The sequence below is a fragment of the Musa acuminata genome, unplaced genomic scaffold (genome assembly GCF_036884655.1).
Source record: "Musa acuminata AAA Group cultivar baxijiao unplaced genomic scaffold, Cavendish_Baxijiao_AAA HiC_scaffold_1136, whole genome shotgun sequence".
In the NCBI taxonomy this organism is placed as follows: Eukaryota; Viridiplantae; Streptophyta; class Magnoliopsida; order Zingiberales; family Musaceae; genus Musa; species Musa acuminata.
In genome coordinates, this window is record NW_027021348.1 from 6,350,001 (window position 1) to 6,357,500 (window position 7,500).

Here is a 7,500-nt window from a genome sequence, read left to right on the forward strand (position 1 = left end):
CATCCAGCCCTGTGCCACCCGGGGGGTTCCAGGGTGCTGAGATGGCTGTCATTTTGCTCCGCTCACGACGGTCACCGCGCAACGCAAGAACAGGCCAAAAACTGGCCAAAACGGCCCAAAAACGGGCCAAAACTGGCCATTTTTGGCTGCGCGAGCGAGCGGCGAGCGGCGGACAGCAAGCGAAGCGAGAGGCATCACCGTCCCTGCTATACGAAAGCCCCATCCAGCCCTGTGCCACCCGGGGGGTTCCAGGGTGCTGAGATGGCTGACATTTTGCTCCGCTCAAGATGGTCACCGCGCAACGCAAAAACAGGCCAAAAACTGGCCAAAACGGGCCAAAACTGGCCATTTTTGGCTGCGCGAGCGAGCGGCGAGCGGCGAACAGCGAGCGAAGCGAGAGGCAGCACCGTCCCTGCTATACGAAAGCCCCATCCAGCCCTGTGCCACCCGGGGGGTTCCAGGGTGCTGAGATGGCTGACATTTTGCTCCGCTCACGACGGTCACCGCGCGACGCAAGAACAGGCCAAAAACAGGCCAAAAACTGGCCAAAACGGGCCAAAACTGGCCATTTTTGGCTGCGCGAGCGAGCGGCGAGCGGCGGACAGCGAGCGAAGCGAGAGGCAGCACCGTCCCTGCTATACGAAAGCCCCATCCAGCCCTGTGCCACCCGGGGGGTTCCAGGGTGCTGAGATGGCTGACATTTTGCTCCGCTCACGACGGTCACCGCGCGACGCAAGAACAGCCCAAAAACTGGCCAAAACGGCCCAAAAACGGGCCAAAACTGGCCATTTTTGGCTGCGCGAGCGAGCGGCGAGCGGCGGACAGCAAGCGAAGCGAGAGGCAGCACCGTCCCTGCTATACGAAAGCCCCATCCAGCCCTGTGCCACCCGGGGGGTTCCAGGGTGCTGAGATGGCTGACATTTTGCTCCGCTCACGACGGTCACCGCGCGACGCAAGAACAGCCCAAAAACAGGCCAAAACGGCCCAAAAACGGGCCAAAACTGGCCATTTTTGGCTGCGCGAGCGAGCAGCGAGCGGCGGACAGCGAGCGAAGCGAGAGGCATCACCGTCCCTGCTATACGAAAGCCCCATCCAGCCCTGTGCCACCCGGGGGGTTCCAGGGTGCTGAGATGGCTGACATTTTGCTCCGCTCACGACGGTCACCGCGCGACGCAAGAACAGCCCAAAAACAGGCCAAAACGGCCCAAAAACGGGCCAAAACTGGCCATTTTTGGCTGCGCGAGCGAGCAGCGAGCGGCGGACAGCGAGCGAAGCGAGAGGCATCACCGTCCCTGCTATACGAAAGCCCCATCCAGCCCTGTGCCACCCGGGGGGTTCCAGGGTGCTGAGATGGCTGACATTTTGCTCCGCTCAAGATGGTCACCGCGCAACGCAAAAACAGGCCAAAAACTGGCCAAAACGGGCCAAAACTGGCCATTTTTGGCTGCGCGAGCGAGCGGCGAGCGGCGGACAGCGAGCGAAGCGAGAGGCAGCACCGTCCCTGCTATACGAAAGCCCCATCCAGCCCTGTGCCACCCGGGGGGTTCCTGGGTGCTGAGATGGCTGACATTTTGCTCCGCTCACGACGGTCACCGCGCTGTCACGACCTTAGCTGGAATTGCCTAAGGCGTGAGGCACCCTTGCGGCCGAAGACGCGAACTTAGCTTGCGTTGCCTAAGTCGCGGGTCACCCTCGTTGCAAAGACGCGAACTTAGCTTGCGTTGCCTAAGTCGCGCTTTGCCCTTGCGATCTTGCTCCGCAAGGATCAGCCACTTTGTAACCTCTCGCAGGTCCCGAAGGACCTGTAAAAGAGAAAGAAAGTTAGATCGAAAGAACGAGCAACGGACAAGTCCCGAAGTCTCGCGAAAAGGGAAGCTTTACAAGCAAATCGTCGAACACCTTGTGTGCACAAGAGAAAAGAGGGAGAGGGAGGAAAACAAGGCTTTCAAGGATGAACGAACAGCTGCAAGCCCACAAACAGCCGCTCACCTGGTCCCGGACGCAACACCAAGTTCCCGTAAAGGTCACGTGCGAACTTGCGAAAGAGTGTTCAACGCCCGGTATATAACCGAAGCCCCATCCAGCCATGTGCCACCCGGGGGGTTCCTGGGGTCTGAGCTGGCTGACATTTTGGTGAGCGGAGGCAGCACTCCGCTCACCTCCCGCGGCACGCGAAAACGGCTCCGTTTTGGGCTGTTTTGCTCGGTTTGGTGAACGGTCGCTTTGCAACGCTGCAGCTTGTTCGAACTTACATATTTACAAGCAAAATGACCCAAAACCATAAGAAAACATGCTGTCAAGCAGCTGTACATGCGGGTGCGAGCGACGAACGGTTCGTTGAACGGAGTTGTTGCGGGTGCGCGACGACCGTTCGTGACATTCTCCCCCACTTAAACTGTCGACGCCCTCGTCGACGCTTGTTGGTAGTTGTTGATGACTTCTTCTTCATGTCGCAGGGCGTCTTCAGGCTCCCAACTGGCTTCAGTTCGGGGAAGCTTTCGCCACTTCACCAAGTACTCTGTCTGCTCCGCTCCGTTGGGTAGCTTTATCTTGCGATCCGCCAGAATGGTTTCCACTCGCTTCTCGTAGGAGGCTGTGATGGGAGGTAGCCGAGTTGGAATACTTCGAGAAGCATCTTGCGGATCCGAATGGTAGGCCTTCAGGTTGCTGGCGTGAAGAACGTTGTGAATTTTGAACCACGCCGGCAGCTGCAACTTGTAAGAAACATTGCCTACTCTGCTGATAATTGGGAAGGGCCCTTCATACTTACGCACCAATCCTTTGTGGACTCTTTTCCTGAAGAATTGGAGTGATGCTGGTTGGAGCTTTACCAACACCAAATCGCCAACTTTGAACTCTTGTGGTCGCCTTCCCAAGTCTGCCCACTTCTTCATCCGTTTTGCCGCCTTCTCCAAGTAAGCCCGCGCAATATCGGCATTTCGATGCCACTCCTTTGCGAAATGGTAGGCTGATGGACTACTCCCAGTATAACCAATTGCCATAGTGTGCGGAGTCGACGGTTGTTGTCCTGTGATAATTTCGAAGGGGCTCTTGTTGGATGCAGAGCTCCGCTGCAAGTTGTAGGAGAATTGGGCGATGTCCAACAGCTTCACCCAATCTCGTTGATTGGCACTCACGTAGTGCCGGAGATACTGCTCTAAGAGCGAATTTATTCTTTCAGTTTGACCATCCGTCTGGGGGTGGAGGCTTGTAGAGAAGTATAACTTTGACCCCAACAATTTGAATAGCTCGGTCCAGAATCGTCCCAGGAACCGAGCGTCTCGATCACTAACAATATTGTGTGGGACTCCCCAATACTTCACTACACCCTTCATCATCAGTCTGGCCGCCTCTTCAGCTGAACAGTGTAGGGGAGCAGCAATGAAAGTTGCATACTTTGAAAACCGATCGACCACCACAAGTATCGATCCAAGTCCCCCTACAGGCGGCAAGCTAGATATGAAGTCTAAGGAAATGCTCTCCCATGGCCTTTCTGGTACAGGCAACGGCTCCAAAAGTCCCACCGGCTTCCGTTGCTCCACCTTGTCTTGTTGGCAAGTAAGGCATGTTCGAACATACTCCTCCACATCAATCCCCATCTTTGGCCAGTAGAAGGCCCTCTCCACGAGAGCCAATGTTCTGTGAATGCCGGGATGTCCAGCCCAAAGGGAATCGTGACACTCTTTCAAGAGTTCACGCCTTAAATTGTCCACTCGGGGAACATAAACTCTATTCCCTTTTGTGTAAACAAGTCCCTCCTGGACCCAAAATCGTCGTGCCTTGCCTTCTTTGATGAGCTGCATCAGGATAACTGCCTGGGGATCACTATACAGTCCATCTCTGATTCGAGAAAGGAAGTTGGAATGTAACTGACTTGTTTGGCCTCTGCCCTCCAGTTGTGCAGCATTCACGCACTCCACCTTCCGACTCAGCGCATCGGCCACGACATTCGCCTTCCCGGGCTTGTATTCCATTGCCATATCAAATTCAGCCAGGAAGTCCTGCCACCGTGCTTGCTTTGGGGAGAGCTTCTTCTGAGTTTGGAAATAACTCAGGGCGATGTTGTCTGTCCTCAGCACAAATCGCGACCCGAGGAGGTAGTGTCGCCAAACTCGTAGGCAGTGGATCACCGCTGTCATCTCCTTCTCATGCACTGGATACCGCCTCTCGGTCTCGTTGAGTTTGCGGCTCTCGTAGGCCACCGGATGACCTTCTTGCATGAGTACTCCACCAATAGCAAAGTCCGAAGCATCGGTATGGACTTCAAAGGGCTCTCCATAGTTTGGCAATTTGAGCACTGGTTCTTCCAGAACAGCAGCCTTCAGATCTTGGAATGCTATCTCACATTTGTCAGACCACTTCCAAGGTTGCTCCTTCTTCAGCAACTCCGTCAGTGGGGTTGCCCGCTTCGAATATCCTGAAATGAAGCGTCGATAGTAGTTGACGAATCCAAGGAAGGATCTCAACTCTGGCACCTTCTTTGGTGTTCGCCATTCCGCAACTGCTTGCACCTTCGACTTGTCCATCCGAATGGAGCCACCACCGATTCGATGCCCTAAGAATAGGATCTCAGTTTGAGCAAAGTAGCATTTCTCCCTTTTTACGAACAAAGTGTTCTCCCTGAGAACCTTGAAAATCGTCCGAAGGTGCTTGACGTGCTCCTCGAGCGTTTGGCTGTAGACGACGATATCGTCCAAGTAGACGACCACGAACTTATCCAAATACTCCTTGAATAGTTGGTTCATGAGAGTACAGAATGTGGCCGGAGCGTTGGTTAAGCCGAAAGGCATCACCAAGAACTCAAACGCTCCATACCTGGTCACACAGGTAGTCTTCGCTTCGTCGCCTTCAGCAATGCGCACCTGCCAATACCCCGACCGAAGGTCGAGTTTTGAGAAATACTTGGCCTTGCCCAGTTGGTCGAACAAGTCCGCGATGAGCGGGATGGGATACTTGTTCTTCACCGTTACTTTGTTGAGGGCTCGATAGTCGACGCATAATCGGAGGCTCCCATCTTGTTTCTTCTGGAAGAGAACTGGAGCTCCGAAAGGTGCTTTTGAGCTGCGGATGAGACCACCGCTTAGCAGTTCACCTAACTGCTTCCTGAGTTCGGCCAACTCTGGCGGGGGCATGCGGTAGGGTGGTCTCGCTGGAGGCTTCACTCCTGGCTCCAGCTCGATACTGTGATCCACGCCTCTGCGTGGTGGGAGAGTCTTCGGCAACTCGGGTGGCATAACGTCTTCGAACTCCTTCAAGACGTTCGCCACTACAGCAGGTTCTTGAATGGCCTCTTCGTTGAGTGGCTCTAGCTTCATAGCAGCCACGAATGTCAGTTCGCCCTTTCGCACCCCTTTCTTCAATTGTAAGGCCGAAATGTGTTGGGGCTCCTTGGTTCCTCTCCGAGAGACGGGAACCACGCAGGGGTCATCGCCTCCCATCATACATAGGGAGTTTAAGAACGGCATCGGCACCAACTTCGCCGCATGCATAAACTCCATTCCAAGAATCACTTGGAAGTCGTCCAGTGGCACGGCCATCATGTTGGTGTTACCGCTCCAAGTCCCGATTTTGATAGGAACACCCTTCGCCAACCCGGAGATTCGCCTGGCCTCCGAGTTCACCGCCTTCATTCGGCTTGGGCTCTTCTCCAATGTCAACCCAAGTCGCTGTGCTTCGCGATCGGCTATGAAGTTGTGGGTAGCGCCCGTGTCCACCATTGCACGGGTCGTTTGGCCATTTAGCTTAATGTCCACATACATTAGTTCGCTGCTTCCTGCTTTTTGTGCCTTCGTCTTCGTGTTCTCCCCCACTTGACCCCGCATAGCGTTCAACAGACGCATTGCTCCCATTCGGGGTCCTTGCGACTCCTCCTCGTCGCTGCTGGATTCTGAGCTGCTCGAACTAAGAGCAACAGCTTTGCCCTTGTCCGATCGGGGAGGGTGGATGGAAGCTGTCAAAGCGTTGAGTGCCTGCTTCTGTGGGCACTCCCTTACCATGTGCGGTCCTCCGCACAAGAAGCATCCTCCAGGTTTTGAGGCCTTGCCTTTTGGGTTCGGCCCTTTGTGGGAGCTCTTCTTCTTCTGTTCGCCCCCGAGATCTTTCCCTCGAGAATGTTTTGGAGGGCGATTGCTTGAAGATTGTTTCCTTCTCGCTGGGTCTTCAGAGGAAACGAAGTCGGTGAGCCTTTCTGCAGCTGCAATTGCCCCGACCACGTCGGTAACATTCCTTCGATTCAGCTCTTGCTGAGCCCATGGTTTCAGACCATCAAGGAAGCTGAACAACTTGTCCTTCTCGGACATGTCCTGTATGTCCAGCATCAGTGCAGAAAACTGCTTTACATAGTCTCGGATGGTGGTACTTTGGCGGAGTTGTCTCAACTTCCTTCTTGCGACGAATTCTGTGTTCTCCGGTAGGAACTGAGTTCTCAACTCCCGCTTCAAGTCTTCCCATGTGTCGACTCGACACCGACCTTGTTGGATCTCCTCCCAACGAGTTCGCCACCAAAGTTTCGCATCTCCATTCAGATACATTGTTGCTATTGAAACTTTGGTATCTTCAGAATCGGGCCTCGTAGCTCGGAAGTATTGCTCCATGTCGAACAGAAAGTTCTCGAGCTCCTTGGCATCTCTGGCCCCTCCGTATCCATGGGGCTCAGGTGCCCTCAAGTTTTGTGGCGGTGCAACGCGGGTGTTGCCTCCTCCCGCATTTAGCATTCTTGTGAGCATAGCCACCTTCGCCGTGAGTTCCGCCACAACATCTTGTAAGTGCTGCACGGAGTCCTTGGTGTCATCGGACAGTCGGTCGACTAGGGCCTCGACCTTGTCGATCCTGGACTCCGCTTCCTCTTGCGAGCTCTCTACCCCAACAAGTCTTTGTTGGCCATGGTAGAGTTCCTCCATGCTCGCTTCCAGAACATCTAGGCGGGTTTCCGCCGTCGTGAGTCTCTCCTTATGACTCTTTTTTCCTGTTAGCGCACCAGATTGCGCTTCCTCCGCTCGCGGAGAGTTGCCAACTTCTCGCTCATCCTGTTCGCTGCCGCGATCCTCGTGAGCGGCTCCAACAGCATGAGAGCGAGTGTGCACATGCAGCCCACCTGCGGCTGCTTGGGGCAAGGTTCCGGCTTGCCCCGTCTTGCTTGATTCGCCACGATGCTTTGCCATGGCGAAGTTGCGAAGTTCGTTCGCTGTTCGATCGAAGAGCTTGCCCGCTCTGATACCACAATGTCACGACCTTAGCTGGAATTGCCTAAGGCGTGAGGCACCCTTGCGGCCGAAGACGCGAACTTAGCTTGCGTTGCCTAAGTCGCGGGTCACCCTCGTTGCAAAGACGCGAACTTAGCTTGCGTTGCCTAAGTCGCGCTTTGCCCTTGCGATCTTGCTCCGCAAGGATCAGCCACTTTGTAACCTCTCGCAGGTCCCGAAGGACCTGTAAAAGAGAAAGAAAGTTAGATCGAAAGAACGAGCAACGGACAAGTCCCGAAGTCTCGCGAAAAGGGAAGCT